This window comes from Musca autumnalis, unplaced genomic scaffold (assembly GCF_047663935.1).
Source record: "Musca autumnalis isolate F117 unplaced genomic scaffold, ASM4766393v1 scaffold_4, whole genome shotgun sequence".
Classification (NCBI taxonomy): Eukaryota; Metazoa; Arthropoda; class Insecta; order Diptera; family Muscidae; genus Musca; species Musca autumnalis.
The window spans coordinates 23,565,321-23,588,802 of record NW_027411977.1 but is presented as its reverse complement, the minus strand read 5'-3'; the positions used below and the strand labels follow the sequence as shown (position 1 = coordinate 23,588,802).

The window sequence follows — 23,482 nt, the reverse complement described above, 5'->3', positions numbered from 1 at the left end:
CACTAACACAACATCAACAGTAGGTACTTTTATTAAAAAAAAATACATCAAAAAGATTTGAAAAAGCTACATGTTTCATACATACAATTGTCGGTATGTAATTTGATGCCGATTCCCATGGCCTTTGCATTATTATTATTTTTTCCGACAAAAGAAATAAAAACAATGGTTGTAGGGCAATGTCTGCATTTTTTGGCGATATAATGAAGATTGTTTCTTAAAAAAACAGTTATGTTACTCAGATGTTTTGACATAAGGCAGGTGAAGAATTTTGCACATATTTTAAATTAATTATACACAACCCAGCAAAATAAATTGGAAGTAGTGCAATGTGGACTAGTTCTGTCACGGCATGTTTTGATGCAGTTCAACCGGAGTCGTGAAAAAGGCACTCCAGTCCTCACATTTTAACCGCATTTGGATGCAATCCAAAGAATCACATCCACTTGTCACATTTCAACGACATCCTGATGCAGTTCAGCGGAGTCGTGAAAAAGGCACTGCAATTCCTCACAATTTAACAGCATCCAGATGCAGTCCAAACGGAGTCGTGAAAAAGGCACTCCGTTCGCTACATTTTATTAGCAGTTGTTAGAGATCCCTACATGTACATAAATCAGTTTGTACATCTCTACATTTTCCAAAAAGAGATAAGCGTGTTAACATTTCCAAACATTTGTTAATACAAACTAAATAATATTTAATTTGTGAACATTTTTCCGGTAACTCACGAGAAGAAAATTTCCGAATGGAGTGCTGTTGGAGTACATGTCGAAATCTTAACTGGTGATGGGAAGGCAACCCCTTTTAGCAAATGAAGTAAAAACAGTTCAGCTTGGAACAAATGGAGGGCGGAGGAAACACGCATGTTTGCGATTGAATTCAATTGAAAATTTTCATAATTTGTGTTAATGTAATAAAGTTCTTAATATTTATGTTTTACACAAATAATAAATGCATTTTATTTGTTCTGGCATATTTTGTAATGGCTTGCACAATTTCCGTAGAATACCTGTATCAAAACACTTGCTTTGGACTGCCTCCTATTCTACCCCAAAGGGTTAGTTAAAATGCAATGCCAAAGGGTCAGTTAAAATGCAGTGCCAAAAGGTCAGTTAAAATGCAGTGCCAGAGGGTCAGTTAAAATGCAGTGCCAAAGGGTCAGTTAAAATGCAGTGCAATGGAGTGCCTCTTTCAGTAGTCACGCTCTTGTAAAAATCATGAGTGAAAATGCATAATTTGATGCACTTCCAGATCACTTGTACATATCATTTAACTGCCTCTTTGGAGGCAAACTTTTTGCTGGGAAGTTATGCAATATATGTACATAGTAGAAAAAACTAATGAAAAACAACATTAATATAACTTTTAAAATTTAAATGTTTAATTGTTGAAATTTGACTTGGAAAAATATTAATGAAATGTTTGGAAAACAAGTAAAAAAGTATCAGGTCGGCTTTGCCGACAAAGACATACACTCAGTCTGTGTGAATTTAAAGACTTTTTGACCAAAAAAAACTTTTATATTTAGGGGGTTTCCAGAATATTGGGCGTATTACCCGACAAAAATATGGATTAGAATTTGCGGGGGTGGTTCCTAAAGGTATGGATCGCCATAATCCATTTTGGAAGTGGGTCTTATTTTGGGAGTCATTCCTCCCGACAGACATCGCGTCCATCTATCGTTTCACTTGGTCACCATATAATTAAGATCTTTTGAACCATTATATCAGATAACATGTACTACGAAGAACATAATATCGCTGTAAACAGGGCCACTAGAAGTACCTTCGCACAAAAATGTTGAACATTTGTGTGGGAGCTCCCAAGGAGTGGACCGATAGGGCCCACTTTTGAACATAAACTATGTTTGGGCAAAATATTTCGATATCCGAAGTATGGACCAAATCGGTTGCACCGTTTATGAGATATCGCGCGTACCATTTTAGCAAATATTTTCGAACTTTTGTGAGGGAGGTACCAGAAGGAGTGGACCCAAAAGCAACACCTTCGAATTTCACCTAATATTCGAAGAAATATTATGATATGCAAAGTGTGGATAAACGCAGTATTAGGTTCGATAGTTGTCGACCGCACCAGACACAACACATGCTGACAACAAAAATCAAAACGATTCAAGAAAAGGTCCTAAACTGTCATTCTTCGAAATTTTGTGTGGGAGGTAACGGAAGAAGTTGACATGCATAGTCCATATTCAAATCGGTTACTGCCTTCGAGAGTTATCGTGCGCACCATTTTAGCAAAAAGTTTTGAACTTTTGTGGGGGAGGTACTCGAAGGAGTGAACCGATATGGTCCGTCTTAGAACCTGTTTCAATCTTGCGCAAAATATTAAAACTGTCAATTTTTGGGTCAAATTGGTTTATACGTTCGATAGTTATCGTGCGCTCCATCCACTACACATGGTTCATAGCGGGTTTTTTCAGCTTTCGGACAAAAATCAAAGCTATTCGAGAGCAGGTCTTATACTGAACTTTCCCGAAATTTTTTGTGGAAGGAGTGGAAGGAATAATACAATGTGCCATGTTTGGAACAAATCGTTTGGTTCCTTCGAGAGTTAGCGTTCACACCATTTTACAGAAAAAGTTGAACTTTTGTGGGGGAGGTACCCTAAGGAGTGGATATGGCCCATCTTCGAACTTAAAATATTATTAAGAATATAAAATATAAATATATTTGCTGAAAGCCTTAACCCTACTTTGATATTTATTTTCCCTAGTGGTCAACAAATTTCCTCACTAAAATCGGTGAACAAAGATTCACGTTCCGATTCCAGGAGTATGTATCTTAAAAAGTTGGACCTTAGACGTTCAATTAGCACAGTATACACAAAACATAATGCTGCTGCACCCTTGGGGCGTGGTTTTTCAACATTCGGCCCAATTCCGAAAGAAGTACATATATAGAAACAATTATAGCCATTTTAGTAGGCGCCTGCAGGGTTTTTGGAGCTTTTGGGCCATTATCTCAGAAAGTACCGACTTACTCAGGAAAACAATTGTAGCGTTGTAATAGGGACCGGGTGCCACCGTGGTGCAATGGTATGCACACCGGCCTTGCACACATAAGGTCGTGGGTTCGATTCCCCGGCCAGGCAAAATCAAAACACTTTTCAACGGTGGCAAAATACCCCTCAGTAATGTTGGCGACATTTCCTGAGTATTTCAGCCATGTAAAACTTCTCTACAAAAGTGGTGTCTTAGACACGCCGTTCGGACTCGGCGATAAACTGTAGGTCCCATATCATTGAGCTAATATGAATCGGGGTGCACTCATTGATATGAGAGAAGTCTCCCTTGTCCCTATGGGATGTTGTGGAACAATTATTATATATTATTATTAATAGGGGCCGTGAAAACAACCTTCTGCAAAAAATTTCAAATAGATTCGAGACGAGTCCTCAAACTCCACTTTTCTCAAATTTTGTATGTGAGGTACTCGAAAGACCGAACCGATATACATAGTCTATATTCCAGCCTTATACAAGACTGGTTGAAATAATACGATGTGCAAACTTTGGACCAATCATAAACTCACTGCTAGAGTTAGTTTGCGGATTTGGCATTTTTAATGGCGCCGTCAGGGTTTCTTGGAGATTTTATGTCATTATCTAAAGAAGTATGGACTTGCACCCAAAAAAAAAAAAAAATTCAAAACGATCCGAGAGGAGCTCTTAAACTTATTTTTTTCCGAATTTAGTGTGGGAGTTACCCGGGAGAGTGGAAGGAATAATATGATGTGCAAAGTCTGGACCAAATCGTTTGGTTCCTTCGACAGTTATCCTACGCACTATTTTACAGAAAAATTTGGAAATTTTGTGGGGGAGGTATCCGAAGAAGAGGACCGATATGGCCCATCTTCGAACTTAAACTATGTTTGGGCAAAATACTGCGAAGTGCAAGATTTCGAATCGGTGGATCCGTTCGAGTCTTATCGTGCGCATCAGCCAGACAGACAGACGGACGAATTTCGTCCAAATATATTTGGGGTCTAAACCCCTATATACTCCTGTTAGCCTAAAGGCTGGGGGTATACAGATGTATGTATATTGTTGTTGTAAAGACAATCTGCTATCACAATTTCATCACGATCCGACAAGTGGCTTAAACTGGATTTAAACGCAAAAGGAACTGAACTTTTTTGAAGGAGGTACCTAAAGGAATGGACCGACATAGTCCGTTTTGGATCTCTGTTTATAGGATCCATTGTAGGGACTCAACGAGCTTTCAGACAGAAGAAGGAAATGTCTATAAATTATGCGAATTTAAATAATTAATATTTTTGAAATGTGATTTCATTAATTATTTTGAAAAACATCAATGAAAATTCGTTATAATTTCAGTTTGAATGTTTCCATATCATTCCACAAAATGGATAATTTCTCGCAGAAAGTAGAATTCTTACAAAAATGTTTGGAATCGCTGGAAATTCATTGAAAAATGAGAAACTGTTTCAGCATTTTGTTTTTGAAATCAAAAGGTACATGTTTATTAGGGCTTTATTTTTTCCAAATTTAACAAAATACCACACATTAATATGTTATACCACCTCTGTAAGTGGTGCTTTAGTGTGCGGCACGTCGTTCGGACTTGGATGAGGTTACATGTCCTTGATATGAAGAAATTTTATGGGAAATAGTTAAGGTTCTTATGAGTCGCAAAACTTCTTCACCAAAAACGTTCAACATAGGGGTCACAACACTACTCCTCCAAAATCTGTCAACATAGGTCCTATACAACGGTACATCCCGATTTTCGGTATTTTAAGTGTTTTAGCTACAATTATTATCCGAACAAGCTGTAGTGTTACATTTAAAGTTTTTTAATGGTCACGAAAGTTCCCCACGAAAAATTGTCATCATAAGTCCATGTTTTCGTATAGCCCCCACATAAATGTAACTCCCGATTTTCGGTATTTTGAGAATTTGAGGAAATTTTTAACCAAACTAGCTGTAATTTGACATTTGAGGTTCCCAGTGGTTACGAAACTTCTCTACCAAAAATCGTCAACATGTTTTGGTATAGCCCCTCATTTAACTGTACCTGCCGATTTTCGGTATTTTTTAAGGATTTGTGTTACAATGTTTGACGGAACTACCAGTAATTTGACATTTGAGATTCACAGTAGTCACAAAACGTTCTCACTGAAAGTTTTCAATATAGTTCCACTTTTTGGTAAAGGCCCCATTTAACATACCTCCCGATTTCTGTCTTTGAGAATTTGAGCTTTATTTCATGACAGAATTTGCTGTAATTTGGTATATAAAGGATCTATTGCGCACGACCCTTCTTGAACAAAAGTTGTCAATATAGGTCGATGTTTTGGTATCGGCCCTATATTTTGAGGGTTTTGCCAATATTTTTTGGCGGAACTATCCTAAATTTTACATTTGAAGTTCTCTGCAGTCACGTAACTTCCCAACCAAAAATTGTAAATATATGTAGGTCCATATTTTGGTGTAGCCGCAATATAACAGAACCTCCCAATTTTCGGTATTTTGAGGGTTTTAGCTAGCAAGAAAACTCTCAAACGGATCAACCGTTTTGGTCCAAAATTTGGTCTCTGCAATAGTTTGTCCAAACTTGGTTTAAGTTCGAAGATAAGCCATATCGGTCCACTCCTTCAGGTACCTCCCCCACAAAAGTTCAAAAATGTTCAGAAAAATTGTGCGCACGATAACTCTAGAAGGGAGTAGCCGATTTGATTCATACATTACACGTCCTAATATAACTACTAGATATAGATCAGGTTCTTATATGGACTATATTTGTCGACTCCTTCGGGTACCTCCCACACAAAATTTCGGATAAATGCACTTCACTTTAAGACCTGCTCTCGAATCACTTTGATTTTTGTTGAAGCAACTTGCATTCGCTGCCTCAATTACGACGGTAAAAGTTTTTTTCAGGGGCAAGTTCATACTTCTTGAAAAAACAGCCCGAAAGATGTAAAAACCCCTATGGCACCATATGTAGTGGCTGGAGAGCACGATAACTCTCGAACTGATCAACCGAATTGGTTCAATATTTGGCCTTCGTCATATTTTGCAATAGTTTCAGTTCGAATATAGGCAATATCGGTCCACTACTTCCGGTACTCTTGAACAAATTTGATCCAAACTTTGGATCTCCTAATATTTTGCCGAAATTTAGTTTAACTTTTAAAGTGGAGTTACCTTAGGGTACCTTCCCCACAAAAGTTCAACATGTGTGTCTAAGTGCAGTTTAAGGTCTGTTCGAAGATCCTTTGGAAATGTATACCGATGCTGTTCGTTGTGGTCCTGTTTACAGCGATATTATGTTTTCCGTGGAAAAGTCCATGTTTACTGGCATACCTTTAATACATCTTCACCACTAACTATACTCCATATTCTTGCTTTAGTCATTTCGTTTAGGCGTTGATAATGAGTGAGTCACTCATCATTTAAAGCTGTCATAAATTATTTGCGGATAAACATGTGAATGTATAGTTTACTTACTATTAGGATCTCAAAAATTCCTTTTGACAACTTCATGGTAAAGGTGTTGGAATTTCCCCTGGCTCTTCGTAGAGCTGTTAAAATAATTAAACTGGTTTTACTGACCTAACTCTTTATTTGTAAAATACAGTCATTTGGATATTCCCACTTCATTGTGCGTACATTGCACCTAAGTTCTTCAAGATTCTTCTTTGCCTTGTCAAGGCCAAGATGATGGCAGTTCTGACATAAAGTTGGCAGCCAGGCTTGAAGCGAAATAAAAAAACTTATTTTCCAAGTGACTTTAAAGAATGTCAAAACTACGCTAATCTTTTGTCATTGATATTGTTTTTTAGTTGTCGTTGTTGTTGCTGTTGATCGTCAGTTGTTTTGTTGCATGTGGGGGTAAACCACATACCTTTTGGCGTTTATAGGCTGGCCTGGCTATACGTGGTTGGTTGGTACACCGGACAGCCAGCCTGTTAGTTAGTATGGCTAATTACAACTTTGGTTTGAATTAATTTTAAAATTCTTAACTGGTATTGAGATATCACCTTTTCATTGTTATTTACGTTGCTTTTGGTTGTTACGCGACACCATGACAAGTCCAATATCATGGAAAATCTGAACATTTAAAAGGTCTTTGCGGCTTTCTGACGTACAAAAAAAAAACGAGCAATTAGCCATAATCCAATGTTAGCTGAGCCGCCACCCAAAACGTTGGCCAAATTGAGATAATCAAATTTAGATAAAACATTTTTATTTTTTGGCCGCATTCAATGTGTGTGGCCGTCACGACGAACAAAGGCAGGGACACAGATCATCTGATTTGCAGTTTTTTTCGGTTATTTTTGTTTATTTATTTTAAGTGAAAGTTAATGTTATCGTTAAATGAAATCAAAAGCTGCGAAACAGCAAAATTCCAACTGTAGCCAAGGTGCTTTATGACGGGATTTTTGGGAATTACAATCAGAATCAAAAAAATACAATTTGTTGTATTTGTAAAGATATTTTCGAGAAAAAAATAAATAAAAATAAAATATAAATTTTTAAGAATAGTTCATGCTCCCACTGAAGACAAGGCCGAAGAGACCAAAGATATATTTTACGAGCGCTTAGAAGAAACTTATGACCGTTGCCCTGCCCATGACATTAAAATTATACAAGGCGATTTTAATGCCAAAATTGGAAATGAGAATATCTTTGGCCCAACAGTCGGGAAATTCAGTATCCACAGTGAAACATCTGACAATGGTATGAGGCTGATAGACTTTGCGGCTGCAAGAAACATGACAGTTAGCAGTACCCGATTTTAGAATCTCGCTGTCGCCAGATCAAAGAACAAGAAATGAAATTGATCACGTTGTGATAGATGGAAGATATGCATCAAGCGTGTTGGATGTACGATCGTTCCGAGGTGCAAACATAGACTGGGACCACTACCTTGTTGCAGCAAAGGTACGTACCAGATTAAACGTAGCAAACAAAGTGCGAACAGAGACAACACGGAAGTTGGACATCGATAAGCTGCAATCACAACAGATAGCCACAGCATATTCCACTCAACTGGCCCAACTGCTTAATCAAAGCACTCCTCGTCTCGAATATCAGCACAATGGCAAAGTATTATCCATTCCATGCAAACAGCCGCAAAATCCATACTTGGATACCAGAGACCTCCATGGTATGACCAGGAGTGTCGTGCTGCTACCGAAGAGAAAAATGCGTCATATAGGGCTACTTTACAATCAGCAGGGGTGCCAAGTTGATGGTTTTCTCGCTACTTTTGGTGTTTTTTGACGTACAAAAAACACTGTTTAAGAAGGAATGTCAACTGTTTTAAGGTAAAAATCGCTACAGACCTATGGTGCGTATGTGGCTGTAGCGATTTTTACTTCGGAACAGTTGGCATCCCTGACAATCAGTAGCAACGCGTAGCGCACGAGAGAGGTATCGGGAGAAAATGAGAGAGGATAAACGTCTTTTCCGCAGGAAAAAGAGAGAGATGGAAAAGCGGAGTGTGAACAAATCGAGATGTACAAGAGACAGAATGAAACTTCTACCAAAGAGTGAAACATCAAACTGTTGGCTTTGGAACTGGCACATCCTCCTGTAGAGATCAGCAAGGTAATCTGGTAACTGATACAGATAGTGTGCTAAGGATATGGAAAGAGCATTTTTCCAAACTGTTGTTATCCAATAGTAGCGAAGTCGACGAAGATACCACAGATCCAATCCCAGAAGATGGTATTAAACGTATTCCACCCGACCAAGATGAGGTAAAGACAGCAATAAACCGGCTCAAGAATAATAAGGCAGCAGAAGCTGATGGCCTACCAGCCGAGCTGTTTAAAACCGGAGGCGACACGCTGATAAGGTGTATGCATCAGCTAGTTAGCTCCATCTGGTAGGAAGAACACGTACCCGACAATTGGAACCTGAGCATTCTGTGTCCCGTTCATAAGAAAGGAGATAAGACTTTATGCTCCAACTATAGGGGCATAAGTCTTCTCACTATCGCCTACAAGATAGTGTCAGGGATATTGTGCGAACGACTAAAGCCCATGGTCAACGAAATAATTGGACCATACCAATGCGGCTTTAGATCTGGCAAGTCCACCATTGACCAGATATTTACCCTGCGGCAAATCCTGGAGAAGACCCAAGAGATGCAGATCGACACCTACCACCTTTTTGTTGATTATAGAGCAGCCTTCGACAGCCCACTACGTTCAAAGGTATTCCAAGCCATGTCTGAATTTGGTATCCCCGCAAAGCTCATTCGGCTTTGTAAAATGACTCTAACTGACACAAGACCTTCAGTTAAAATAGGAAAGAACCTCTCCGGAGAGTTTTGTACCGAAAGAGGTTTCACATTTCGTGTGATCTTTTCAACATCCTGCTAGAAAAGGTTATTCGGGAGGCAAACGTCAAAAGAAGTGGCACAATCTACACCAATAGCCACATGTTACTTGCTTATGCTGATGATATATATATCATGGGACGATCAGAACTGATACCTTTATGAAGGTCGAAGGAGAATCTGCTAAAGTGGGTTTGACGGTAAACGGCGAGAAGACCAAGTGGATGGTGTCGACGCGCATTGCGTTCATTGAGATCGGACCAACTGTTGAAGTTGGTTCCCATAATTTTGAGGTAGTAAAAGACTTCGTATACCTCTGCACCGCCGTAAACACAACAAACGACATCAGTTGTGAAATAAAAAGAAGAATTGTATTGGCCAACAGATGCTACTTTGGCTTAAGTAAGAACTTTAAAAACAAAGCCACAACTCGTCAAACAAAAATAACGCTTTACAAAACACTGATACTACCCGTGCTGATGTATGGTTCCGAAGCCTGGGTACTTGCGCAAGCAGATAAGGCAGTACTTGGCGTGTTTGAGAGAAAAATTCTTCGAAAGATCTACGGATGATCTGCGTTGACGGTGATTATCGACGTCGTATGAACCACGAGCTGTATCTGTAACATCAATATACTTAAACGTATCGAGATGCAGCGAGCGATTGCGTTGGCTAGGCCATATAATAAGAATGAGCGATGATGAACCCGCTAAAAAGCGTATAAATTCGAGCCACATGGCGGTGCACGCAGAATTGATAACTTCACATTTTGACGCTCCTACAAGGATAAGAGGAGATAACCAAAGTTCGCCAGACAACATTGTTGTGACACCCGATCATCGTCTCCGTTAAAAAATCACCCTACTATATAACCTCTGACCTCCACTTCTGAATCATGGGTTCAGAGAATTTACCAACCACCGCTTTAGAGAGCTACCCATTCCCTCAGATCCTCGGGTAGCTGAGAAAATTTTCCGGGACATAATGACAGCTACCGCCAATTTCTACAGACCTGCTGGTCGAATACCCGAAATTAGATTAAATTTCCCAGCTGAGGCAAATGAGCGTGATCAGATTCGTCCTACGAATCCTGAAGACCCAAGTGTTAGGAAACTTTTGAAGTCAACAGAATGGTAGGCGAGCATAAGAAGAAAAAGAAGTTAGACCACCTGAAGCATTGCGCATTGACAGAGGAGTGATGATAGAACGGCTGTTAGTTTCAACGGTGTGGCAGTTACAGATCAGCGTTGCGCGTTTTATTTTAACCGAGAAGCATGCCAAGAACCCACTCAGCTGAGGATGTACCATTTAAGCGATGTTTCACCATGTTATACGAAACGCAAAATCATCCAAAGCGTTGGGGCCACACGGAATATTAATCGTCATGTTTAAACCACTGGTTGAACCCGAAGTTGAGAATTTGACAACTAAAACCCTGATAGTTGGAAATATGGTCCCGCTACTGAAGGCAGGCAAGAAGGCCAGGAAAGGCGAATCGAACATGTCAGTTAAAGTACATAGAGAAGACTTCCCTCTAGCCGTGTTTGATATTTTGGATAATCAGCTACAGTAGAACTTCGATAATTCGTATCCAAGGGACCGGCCATTTCCCACGAATTATCGAGGATTTCGAATTAGCGGGGCTAAAATGCGAGGGAAATGACTTCAAGGGACCGGCAGTTTGTTACGAATTATCGAGGTACGAATTATCGCGATTATACTGTATAGGTGTGGACGCAAATCGCTTGTGAAAATCAGAGATAACAAGTCGAAGGTCCGTAAAACGAATTATAGAGTTCCCCTAGGCGAGATCATATCTCAGGAATTTTAACCTCTATTTTTCTGAAATTCCACACCCTCCCGACGGCATATGATTCGAAATATATAGAGATGATTTTGCGATCTTGGCGTTGGGTCCTATCGTCGATGAGATATGTGATAGATGAAATATCTACATAGCTGAGTTAGTGCAGTTCTTTCATCGGATAAATCTGTTCTGATTCCGATAACAAACTACCTCAAAATTTTGGGTGTTACGTTTGGGTGCAACAAGATTGGAAGTAGGAACAAGGTCCTCAAATCGCTGATCGGTAGGACTTTGGGTGTAGACAAAGAGACCTAGTTGAACTCTTGCAAAGCAATAGGCCGGTCTGAGGTAAACTATTCGGAGCCAGTGTGGTATGTAAATGTTAGCGCTACGCATTGGAGGAATATTCAAACCTGCCAGAATGACGCCATTAGTACTGCATCATGTTTCCTCCTCTAGACACCAGTAGAGTCTACTGACCACTTCCATGAGAAGACAAAGACAACTGAAGAGCACGATTAGGACGAAACTTTGAACATCTTAATTTTTTCTCCAATAGTACACCAAGCCAACATCGGTCCCATCCTTTGTGTACCTCCCACACAAAATTAGGAAAAAGTACAGGTTAACATCTCGTCTCGTCACATAAAGTTTGGAAAGAGTGCAGTTTGAGGACTCGTCTGGGATCGTTTTTAAATGTATGGCAACATGGTTTGTATCCATACTTCTTGTGAAATTGGCCCAAAAATTCAAGAAAACTCTATCGACGTCAGACGTATTGTGTTAACTTCTTTTCTTTAGGTCCACGGCTGAGGGTATATCTTTGTCGGCACAGCTGACTGATACTTTCTCACTTGTTTTTCAGCAGGTTGTCCTTGCGACTCCCTTTACAATTTTTTTCTGTTGCAAGTCTATATTTTCTGAGATAATGGCCTAAAATCCAAAAGCCAAGAAACCCTGACGGCACCATCTAAAAGATAACTCCCGCAGGGAGTTTCTGATTAGTTCCAACCTTGCATATCGTATTATTTCATGCAGTCATGTATCAGGTTGCCATATGGACTATATCGATCCACCTCCCACACAAAATTCGAAAAATGTGAAGTTTACGAGCTCATCTCGGATCTTTTTTATTTTTTTCAGCATGTTGTCTTTGCGGCTCCATTTACAACACTATTTTTTCCGGGGGAAGTCCATACTGCCTGAGATAATCCCCTAAAAGCTCCAATAAACCCTGACGGCACCAATTAAAATGGCAAATCCGCAGGGAGTTTCTGACTGGTCTAAACTTTACACATCGTATTATTTCATCTAGTCTGGTATCAGGTTGGAATGGACATAGTCCATTTTGGAAGTGGATCTTATTTTTTCGATATATATATATCGCGTCTACTAGTCCTTTCAGTTGGACAGCGTATAACTTAGAGCTTTTGGAACACTAGCATCGGTGTAAATCTCCAAAGGATCCTCGAACAGACCCTAAACTACACTTAAATAAAAATGTTTAACTTTTGTGGGAGAAGTACCCTAAGGAGAAAACCGATATGGACCATTTTCGAAGTTAAACTAAATTTGGACAAAATATTAAGAGATCCAAAGTTTGGACCAAATCGGCTACTCTCTTTAACAGATATAGCGTGTACCATTTTATTTTAATTTTTGGTGGGAAGGTACCGGAATTTGTTGACCGATATTGTCCATCTTCGAACTTAAACTAAGTTTGGACAAAATATTACGAGGGCCATATTTTGGACCAAATCGGTTGAACAGTTCAAGGGGGTTTTTTACAACTTTCAGGCTATATACTCAGGAAGTAAGAACTTGCCCCCAAAAAACATGTACCGTCGTATTGGGGACAGTGAGTACAAGTTGTTACAACAAAAATCAAAGCGATTCGACAGCAGGTCTTAAACTGAACTTTTCTAAAATTTTGTGTGGGAGGTACCCGAAGGAGTAGACCGAGACCGGAGGTAACGGAAAGAGTGGACCGATATAATCCATTTACGAACTTAAACTAAGTTTGGACAAAATATTATAATCAGTTCGAGAGTCATCTTGAGCTCCAACCACTATATACGGTTTTTTGCACCTTTCAGGCTATTTACTCGGGGAGTATTGACTTGCCCCTGATAAAACTTGTACCTTTGTATACAACAAAAATCAAAGCGATTTGAGAGCAGGCCCTAAACTGAACTTTTCTGAAATTTTGTGTAGGAGGTACCCGAAGGAGTTGACCGATTGGGTCCATATTGGAACCTCATCTAAGTCTGGTAGAAATTTCACGATGTGCCAAATTGGTTATTCCTTTCAAATTTTCCGAACATTTTCGAACTTTTTTGGGGGAGTGGACCGATATAACCCGCCTTCGAACTTAAACTAAGTTTGGACAAAATATTACGAAAGCCAAATTTTGGACCAAATCGGTTGATCCGTTCGAAAGTTATCGTGCGCTCCAGCCAGCCAGAAAGACGGACAGACAGACGGATGGACATGGCTAAATCAACTCCAAATTGTCAGAAACGGATTCCGTCCAAACATACTTGGGGTCTCAGACCATTATTTCGATGAGGCATATTTTGCCGGTATGAAAGTGTATATACCCTCGTTAGCATAAATGTTGAGGCTATAAAAATTGTTGTGAAACACTTTGCTCTTGAATCGAATTTAAATGGGAGGTGCTTACACCTGGAAAATTTTTGCGGATTCTGAAACTACAATGTTCATATATGAGAAAAATCAAAAAACAAAAAAAAAAAAAAAAATCGCCGGACCGCTTTTTAAATAAATCGCGATTTATGTTGACATTTTTATGGGTTGTTTAGGTTTTTGCGATTTGGCTTGAAAACCGCAAGCTCTATCAAAATAGGAATAAAGAAAATGCCTACAACATTCAAAATTCTCTACAAGAGTGACCTTAATGATATTTTCGTAGGTTTTACAACTTTTTAAAAAAATGGTACAACCTAGGAAAAATTACATAAGCCAGTCTTGTAGAGAATTTTCACAGCTATAAAATTTTCTCAGGTCCCATACTGATAAGACTTGACGTAATCGCGAAACCCTAACAAAAAAGAGTTCGGTTTTTCGCTAAAAAGGCATCATTTCAAAAACTGAGAAGCCAATTGATAATTCCCTTCGCCGGGATGAAATCATGATATTGGTAGCGATGAGTAAAATTTTGCAACACTGTCATTTTTTTTTTGAAAAACATTACTCTCTGTAATAGAGGGTAATAAATGAAGTTGAGCCAATGGGGGAATACTCCACTCAAGCAATCGAAAACAAAAAAACCTAAAAATGTAAACTGAGCTTCTTTATCTCAAAAAATGGTACATCCTGAGAACAAATCATGAACGTCAAATCTGTAGAGAATTTTCACAGCTACAACATTGTCTTTAGCTCCATTATTTGTTGGACTTGCGGTTTCCAAGTAAAACCGTGAAAACCTAAAAAACACCTAAAATGTGAATTTTGACCGCGATTTATTTAAAAATACCTACAGCGATTTTTTCTTGTTTTTGGATTTTTCTCGTCTATGAACATTGCTGTTTCAGAATTCAAACTGTAAGCGGTTTTCATTAAAAGTTAAGGCGCACCCTTCATGACATTGTTTTACAAGGGGGCGATACAGTCAGTGCATTGTTACAATTTGAACTTCAATATCTCAAAAATGGTAAAACCTACGAAAATATCGTTAAGGTCAATCTTGTAGAGAATTTTCATAGCTACAAAATTGTTTAAATATCATTTTGATAGGACTTGCGGTTTCTAAGTAAAATCGTGAAAACCTAAACAACCCCTAAAAAAGGTCAACTTGAATCGCGATTTATTTAAAAAGCGCTCCGGCGATTTTTTTTTTGTTTTTTGATTTTTCTCATCTATGAACAATGTAGTTTCAGAATCCGCAAAAACTTCCCAGGTGTAAGCACCTATAAATTTGATTTAAGAGCACCGTGGAAAATCATCTGCGCCCTAGTAGACAAAATTAAAAACAAAAATCTGAAAATATTATTTTTGCAAATTTAAATTTTAAATTTTTAAACATTATTTTTTTGTGATAAAAATATATCTACCTACCTATACCATCATCTGTTAAAAATTTATAACATTTTACCTTAAATTCCTGAGTAACCACTTAGAATCTATGCTCATGTTGTTAACTGCTAAACAAAAAATTTACTATATTATCACGTTTCATTCAAAAGTTACCAAAAATTGGTCAAAAAACATCAATTAATAATCACGTCCTATGAATCGCCAACAACACCAACAATGACATAGTTAAGTTTTTACACATTACAAATAAAGCAGACGGCCGAAGGTCAAAACTTCTACTAAAGTAAAGGAGGAAAGTAGCATAAATTTGGTATAAGTTGAATGGAGGCACGGCTTCTAGGACAAACGTTTTGTTATAGGCCCCTGAGAATAGGTTTACTTGGGACTAAATGTCTTCTTTCGTACTTTTGAAAATTGTGGCAGCCTTTCTTTCCATCCCTGATTTGAACACTAAGAAATGACATCTTACTCATGACTTTCGCTACTATTTATATATTAGTCTATTGTGAAGAGTTACGAAAATAAATTATAAACATGAACACGATCTGTTTGGCTGTAAAAAAACACTTAGTTAATATTTAATTAAAACAAAATGTAACTGGCCGCACTCATTAAAATAAAAATCGAATGATAAACAAAAAGCTGAAAATGTAAAAAGTCGGAAATTATTTGTTTGACATATTGATGAAGAGACTTTAGCATGTTAAACTATTACTTTAAAACGACTTCTAAAAAAACTTGAAGAAAGAAAAATCCCCGGAAAATGTCAATGTTGACATTAGTCTTAGCAAATTTTAAATTTTATTTATAATATGTCAAAGCACAATTAATTGCCTATAGAATTTATTGAAAACACCTGTCGTTTGGCGTGTTTATAACTGTATATTAGGGTTATGACTTTTTGCCCCTTTTTGCTCAAAAATGATTTCCTGTAGCGGCAATGAATGAACTTTTGCCCATTAATGACTAATATAACTTTTATTCCATTTAAATATTAAAAAAATGTCACGCACAAACCACTTTGATTTTTTTTGAAAAAATACTATGAAATGAGAAAATTTTTTCTCAACAAAATATTTCCTGCTAAATGCCATTTTGCCTATTACTGGCTATAATAACTTTTATTCCATTTAAATTTTGAAAAGGTTCCGCACAAACCCCTTTTAATTGATGTTATATATGAAATAAAATTATATATTATATATAATGGCATATATATACTGATATGATGATAAATTTAGTGAGAAACAAAAGCTTATGCCATTTTGGTTATGTCGTGTGGCTCCTAAGCTTATTTTCAGTTATATATCTGTTTAAAGTGACTTTAAAAGTTTGTCGGAAAGGCTCATATAGAAAAACTTTCAAATGACTCTGTGCTTGAAAATTTTTTATCGAATCACCTTATAAGTAAGATTTTATATAATCTTAGGTAAAAACTCATCAAAGTCATAACCCTAATGTACATACATATGTATCTTTATAAGTTTTCGCATTTCACCAAACTGAGCAATTAAATCAATATTTATAAGAAAAACACTTAATTCGTTGCTTCAAACCGCAAAATTAGTTGTACAGCAATCAACAACGGATTGAAATGTTGGCTTCAATCCGAAGGGTAATTCACATTTTTTCTCCATTTCAAATAGACACACAACACAGGTCTGCTAATTTGAATCAAAAATGAATGATTGTACAATCAAATAATCAAATTGTCGATAGGCTGGGTGATTTTCCATCAACACGTAATAGGCCGACCGGCCGGGCTGTAGTCGAAACACTTATTTTTTTTATTATTTATGGATAAATTATTTTTTGAGATAAGAAAATGAAAATAATTTTCCATTTCTAATATATGTATCGCGTAATTGTGTGGTGTTATTAGTAAAGAAAAGGTGATAATTGGTCCATGATAATACAAAATTATAGGTTTTTTATTTGTCTTTTTTATGAAAAATTTTTCATTAACAAGATTGGGCTCAAGGGTTATACATTAGGGTGGAGAGATTAGTATGGAAGGAAACAAATCTTAATTGGGACTTCGCGATTTTGATTCTTGGGAGTTCACTGAGTAAAAAGTTCACATCTACGGTGAAAATCGAGATTTCACATTTTGACTTTCATTTTTTTATACCCTCCACCATAGTGTGGATGGTATTTTAAGTTTGTTTTTCTGTTTGTACCACCCATATCGAACTAATCATTTGCGACCATATAAAGTATATAGATATATTATTGATCAGGATAAAATTCCAAGATGATCTAGCCGTCTGTTAGGGTCTTTTTTCTATAGGCAGGTCAAGCTCCACGTATTGGTATATTTTTGACCGAACTAGCTTTAATTTGACATTTGAGGTTCCTAATGACCAAGAAATTTCTCCACTAAAAATTGTCAAGATCGATCCACGTTTTGGTATAGTCCCCATATAACGGTATCTCCCGATTTAAAGTATTTAAAGTAGCTACATTTTCTGACCGAGTTAGCTGAAATTTGACATTTGATGTTCCCAATGACAAAAAAAAACGTCTATACAAATATTATTCAGATAGGTCCACGTTTTCGTATAGCCCCCATATAATGGTATCGGGAGGTACCGTTTTCTGACCGAATTAGCTGAAATTTGACATTTGAGGTTCTCAATCCATGTCCATGTTTTGGAACAACCCCCATATCGACGCCTCCAAATAATAGTATGCTAAGTCGACTTAGCATGTTTTCAAGTTCTTTACATTTTTATATTTAACGTCCTTTAACTTAAATTCTGTCAAATTTTGGTAATAAACGGACAATCCGAACAGAAGTTATAAACAAATATTTACTTAGAAGAGTACTGAAGGCCAAAGAAATTTCCAAACTTTTAGAGCTTGTCCTGCAAAACTCACTGTTCAGAATTAGCAAACTATTATTTGGAGGTGTCGAACGTCCTTTAGCTTAAATTCTGTCAAATTTTGGTAATGATCGGTCAATCCGAACAGAAGTTAAAAACAAATATTGGCTTAGCATAGTACTGATGTTCAAAAAAATTTCCACACTTTGAGAGCTTCTCCTGCAAAACTCACTTTTTAGACTTAGCATACTATTATTTGGAGGTGTCCATATAACGGTACCCCCGATTTAAGGTATTTTGTGGCTTTTAGCTACATTTTCCGCCCAAATTGACATCAATACGACACTTGGCGTTTTAAGATGTCAAAAAACTTCTGCACCAAAAATGCTGGAGATTGGTCCACGTTTTGGTATAGACCCACATACAACGGGACCTCCCGATTTAAGGTATTTTGCAGATTTTAGCTAAAGTTTTTGATGACCGATACATTTAATATAATCGGAAGGTACCGTTTTATGGACCTGTAGTAATAATAATTGTTCCACAAACATCCCGGAAGGAAAAAGGGCGACTTCTCTCATATCAATGAGTGCACTCAATGATATGGGACCTACTGTTTATCGCCGAGTCCGAACGGCGTGTCTTAAGACACCACTTGTAGAGAAGTTTTACATGACTGAAATACTCAGGAAATGGCGCCACAGTTAAAAATGTTTTGATGTTGGCTGGCCGGGGAATCGAACCCACGACCTTCTGCGTGAAAGGCGGGTGTGCATACCATTGCACCACCGTGGCACCCACAAAATAGTACGTAACGTTAAACTAGGCTTGGAACTAATTTTTAAACAGTTGGAGAGCTGTCCTGCACTCTAGCCATTTTAGAATGTGCCGGCAAGGTTTTTTGAGCTTTTGGGCCATTTTCTCAGGAAATATGGATATAAGACTAAATTGAAAATGATTTCGGGCATATGGGGCTGTTCTTGACGAAGTGCATTCTGGACGTCCAATTTTTGGCCACTTTTTCGAGCACTGCTGGCCGTATGTCACGAATAACACGAACAATGCTGGCCTCCAAGGCATCAATTGTTGCTGGTTTATCAGCATAAACCAGTGACTTCACGTAGCCCCACAGGAAATAATCGAGAGGTGTCAAATCGCACGACTTTGGAGGCCAATTGACAGGTCCACTTCTCGAAATCAACTTATCGCCAAATTTTGATTTCAATAAGTCGATGGTTGCGTTCGCCGTATGGCACGTAGCGCCATCCTGTTGAAACCACATCTCATCCGGATCAATGTCATCCATATTTTTAAACAAAAAATCATTGATCATGGTGCGGTAACGATCTCCATTGACCGTAACGCGAGCTCTGGCCTCATTTTTGAAGAAATAAAGTCCGATGATGCCACCAGCGTGACAACCGCACCATACGGTGCATTTTTCTGGATGTAATGGAGTCTGTAGGGTCTCTTGTGGATTGGTCTCACTCCATATGCGGCAATTTTGCTTATTAACAAACCCGTTAAGCCAAAAATGCGCTTGTTCAGATGGACGATTATGTACGCCATACAAATGACGAAGTCGTCTATAAGTTGCGCGAATCGACGACTGATTTTCAAAGTAAATTTGGATAATTTCGTAGCGTTGTTCAAGCGTGAGTCTATTCATGATGATTTGTCAGAGTATACTGAAACAAATAAAAAAAAAGTTTCATCAAAATTTAATTTTTTGTGTTACTTTTTACAATTTAAAGTTCTATCTAGCTTAAAAAAACTCCCTTTATATGATATTTAATGGCGATCGGTTAACGTTAAACCATGCCAACCTAGCGATCTTTATTTCCATAGTAATTTGTATGGGACCAAAGATGAATTTTCACTATAATGGTGGTCCAATCGATGAAAAAGAATTTACCACACCTTTATTGTGGCTAAAAAACATAATTTACAAAAAAAAAAAAAAAAATCAAAATCGGATCGGATTTTGATATATGCCGATTGTAGGTATTTTTGGACCCAATACAGCTATATCGAAATCACATCCGATTTTCAAAATTGCTTGCAGGATTCGTTTTTATCGATTGTACCATATATGCGAATTTAGAGAATTTTCGGAAAAATTTACTTTTGGTCCCATACAAATTACTATGAACAAGTAAAAAAGTATCAGTCAGCTTTGCTGACAGAGATATACCCTCAGCCTGTGTATATTGAAACAATTTTTCCCAAAAAAAACTTATGTATTTTTGGATGGATGAACCGACAAAAATGTGGATTAGGATTAAAGATCAAAAGTTTTGCGGAGGAGATACTTAAAGGAATGGATCGACATTGACCGTTATGGAAGTGGATCTCCAGCCACTACATTGGTGCCTATGGGGTTTTTGCACCCTTCGGGCTGCTTGCTCAAGAAGTATGGACTTGCACCTGAAAAAAAACTTTTACAACCGTAATTGAGGCAGCGAATGCAAGTTGCTTCAACCAAAATCAAAGTGATTCGACATCAGGTCTTAAAGTGAACTTATCCGAAATTTTGTGTGGGAGGTACCGGATGGAGTGGACAAATATAGTCCATATTTGAATCTGATCTATATCTGATAGATATATTAGGATGTGTAAAGTATGGACCAATTCGGCCATTCCCTTCAAGAGTTACCGTACGGACAATTTTTCCAAACATTTTTGAACTTTTGTGGGGGAGGTACCTGAAGGAGTGGACCGATATGGCTTATCTTCGAACTTAAACTATGTTTGGACAAAATATTACTAAGGCAAAATGTTGGACCGAATCGGCAGATCCGTGCTAGAGTAATCTTGCGCTCCAACCACCTCACACGGTGCCATAGGGATTTTTTGCAACTTTCATGCTATTTTCTCAGGAAGTATGGACTTGCCCCTAATGCAACTTGTACCGTCGTATGGGGGACAGTGAATACAAGCTGCTAAAACAAAAATCAAAGCGATTCGAGAGATGGTCCTAAACTGAACTTTTCCGAAATTTTGTGTGGGAGGTACCCGAAGGAGTGGACCGATTGACTCCATATTAGAACCTCATCTAAGTCTGGTAGACATTTTACGATTTGCAAAGTATGGACCAAATCGATTACTCCCTTCAAGAGTTATCGTACGTACAAATTTTCTGAACATTTTCGAACTTTTGTGGGGGAGGTACCGGAAGGAGTGGACCGATATAACCCATCTTCGAACTTAAACTAAGTTTGGACAAAATATTACGAACGCTAAATTTTGGATCAAATGGATTGATCCGTTCGAGAGTTATCGTGCGCTCCAGCCAGCCAGACAGACAGACAGACGGACGGACATTGCTCAATCGACTCCAAATTGTCTGAAACACATTTCGTCCAAACATACTTGGGGTCTAAAACCATTATTTCGATGAGGCACATTTTGCACGTATGAAAGTGTATATACCCTCGTTAGCATAAATTTGCAAAATAAAAAACCTCTACTTTTTTCTAAATTTTGTGTAAGAGCTTCGGGTACCTCCCACACAAAATTTGGAAAAAAGTAGAGGTTTTTTAGTCTACATTCTAACCTGAAACATACCATTTTAGTTGGTGCCGTCAAGGCTTCTTGAAGCTTTTAGGCCTGTTGAAAAAATGTCGAAACGATCCGAGAGAAATTTTTATAAACATCACGTTTTAAGTCATTAGCTCAGGTTGGACGGATTTGGCCTCGAAAAAAAATTTTAAAAATTACCACCTGTTGAAAGAAATTTCAAAACCGTCCGGGAGGAGCTCTAAAACTTCACTTTTTTCGAAATTTGTGTGGGAGGTGCTAGTGGCTGTGGACCGATATAATCCATATTCGAACCTAATGTGTGCCTGTACGTGGTATTACCATATGCAGAGTTATGACCAATTTGGTTACTCCCTTCGAGAGTTATCCTACCATTTTACAGAAAAAAATTTGAACTTTTGTGGGGAAGGTACCCGAAAAAGTGGACCGATATGGCTCATCTTTGAAATTAAACTACGTTTGAGCAAAATATTACGAAGTGCAAAATTTTGGACCCGATCAGTTGTGTAACGACAAGTTTCCTCCCGTTGCTGGGATAGACTTACGAGGGTAGGGTTCGTCACAGAAAATTTATATTGAAGTGACTGAAAGAAAGTGTTGGTTACAAATTCTGAGGTTAGACTTCATTGAACAACTCAATGTGCTACGCTATCTTAAAAAAATCGATTAAAATGACTTAAATTCATAAGTTCAGACCAAAAACGGTTCTTGAACTTTGCGGAGAAAATCTATTACAATCGCTTAAATCGTTAAGTTCAGATCAACGTCAGTTGCTGAACTTCGAGAGGAGGATCTTTTAAAATCACTAAAATTCTTATCGTTTAAATCTGGTTAAAATCACTTGTTTTCTTCGCTTTACCTCTTCGGTCTGGTATCCAGGTCGATCGCTGAGCACTAACTGATCGTTTCCTCGTTCTTACCGGTTTAAAGGTCTCCGACTGACTCCCCAGCTTCGTTTGTCTCTGCCTTTTATACCCTCGGCAGCGGTTTCCAGGCTACTTCCAGCAGACTTCCCGACGCCGCTTCTCTGCTGCTGCGCCGACCACGTGGCTTCTCGATTAATGAAAACTTGTTTAAACAATTTATGGTAATGGTAACGGGAACTTGTTTTTGCCTACATAATTTCGAACTTCTCTGATTTTTTAACTACATTTAATAAACACAACTGTACCTATCACTATTTTCAAGAAACAATAATTCTCATTATTATTGTTATGACTATTGATTATGGTGATGACTGTTATTAATGAAATTATTATAAAATTCATAATATTTATGGAAAATGCAACATTTTCAAATATATTCAATTTTTCAATTAATATCCATATAAAAACAAAAATAATATGTGAATGGATACTAAAAAGGCGTATTGCCTGTGTAGCCAAAATGAGGGACGAATTTTTGTCGTAACAGTTGGTTAGTTCTAGAGTTATCGTGCGCACCAGCCGCACAGACGGACACACATTGCTCAATCGACTGCAAATTGTCTGAAACATATTTTGTCCAAACATATTTGTGGTCTAAGCCCATTATTTCGAGGCACATTTTTGGTCGTATCAAAGTGTATATAGTCCAGTCAAAATAGACATGCGTATAATATCAAAAATTCCCAAAAAGCTAAATTTTGGTGGAAAGTTGGGGTTTGCCATTAAAACTAACGTCCTTAAAGTCCCCATCGATTCCACGTGCGCAAGCGAAGTTATTCAGGATCAAAGGTAATTTTTTGGAGGTCTTATTTAGTTTTTTTTTTCTCTCAAAAACAGTAAGGCTATCAGAAATCGACTAAAGTAAAAGCTGTAGGCATAAAAGTTGTCTACAAGAATGATCTTCAATAGTAGTCACCATTTTTGAGATATCGTGATATAGGTGTCAAATTGAGGCGGACCGGTTAAATAACGCCATGTGTTAGGTATT

At 37.8% G+C, this 23,482-nt stretch overlaps 1 protein-coding gene across 2 annotated transcripts in view; it reads left to right on the top strand.

Annotated features, from left to right (window-relative positions):
- Positions 1–23,482, top strand: part of LOC141403572 (myrosinase 1) — a 94,893-nt gene that overhangs the window by 30,558 nt on the left and 40,853 nt on the right. The gene's annotated exons all lie outside the window — the stretch shown is intronic.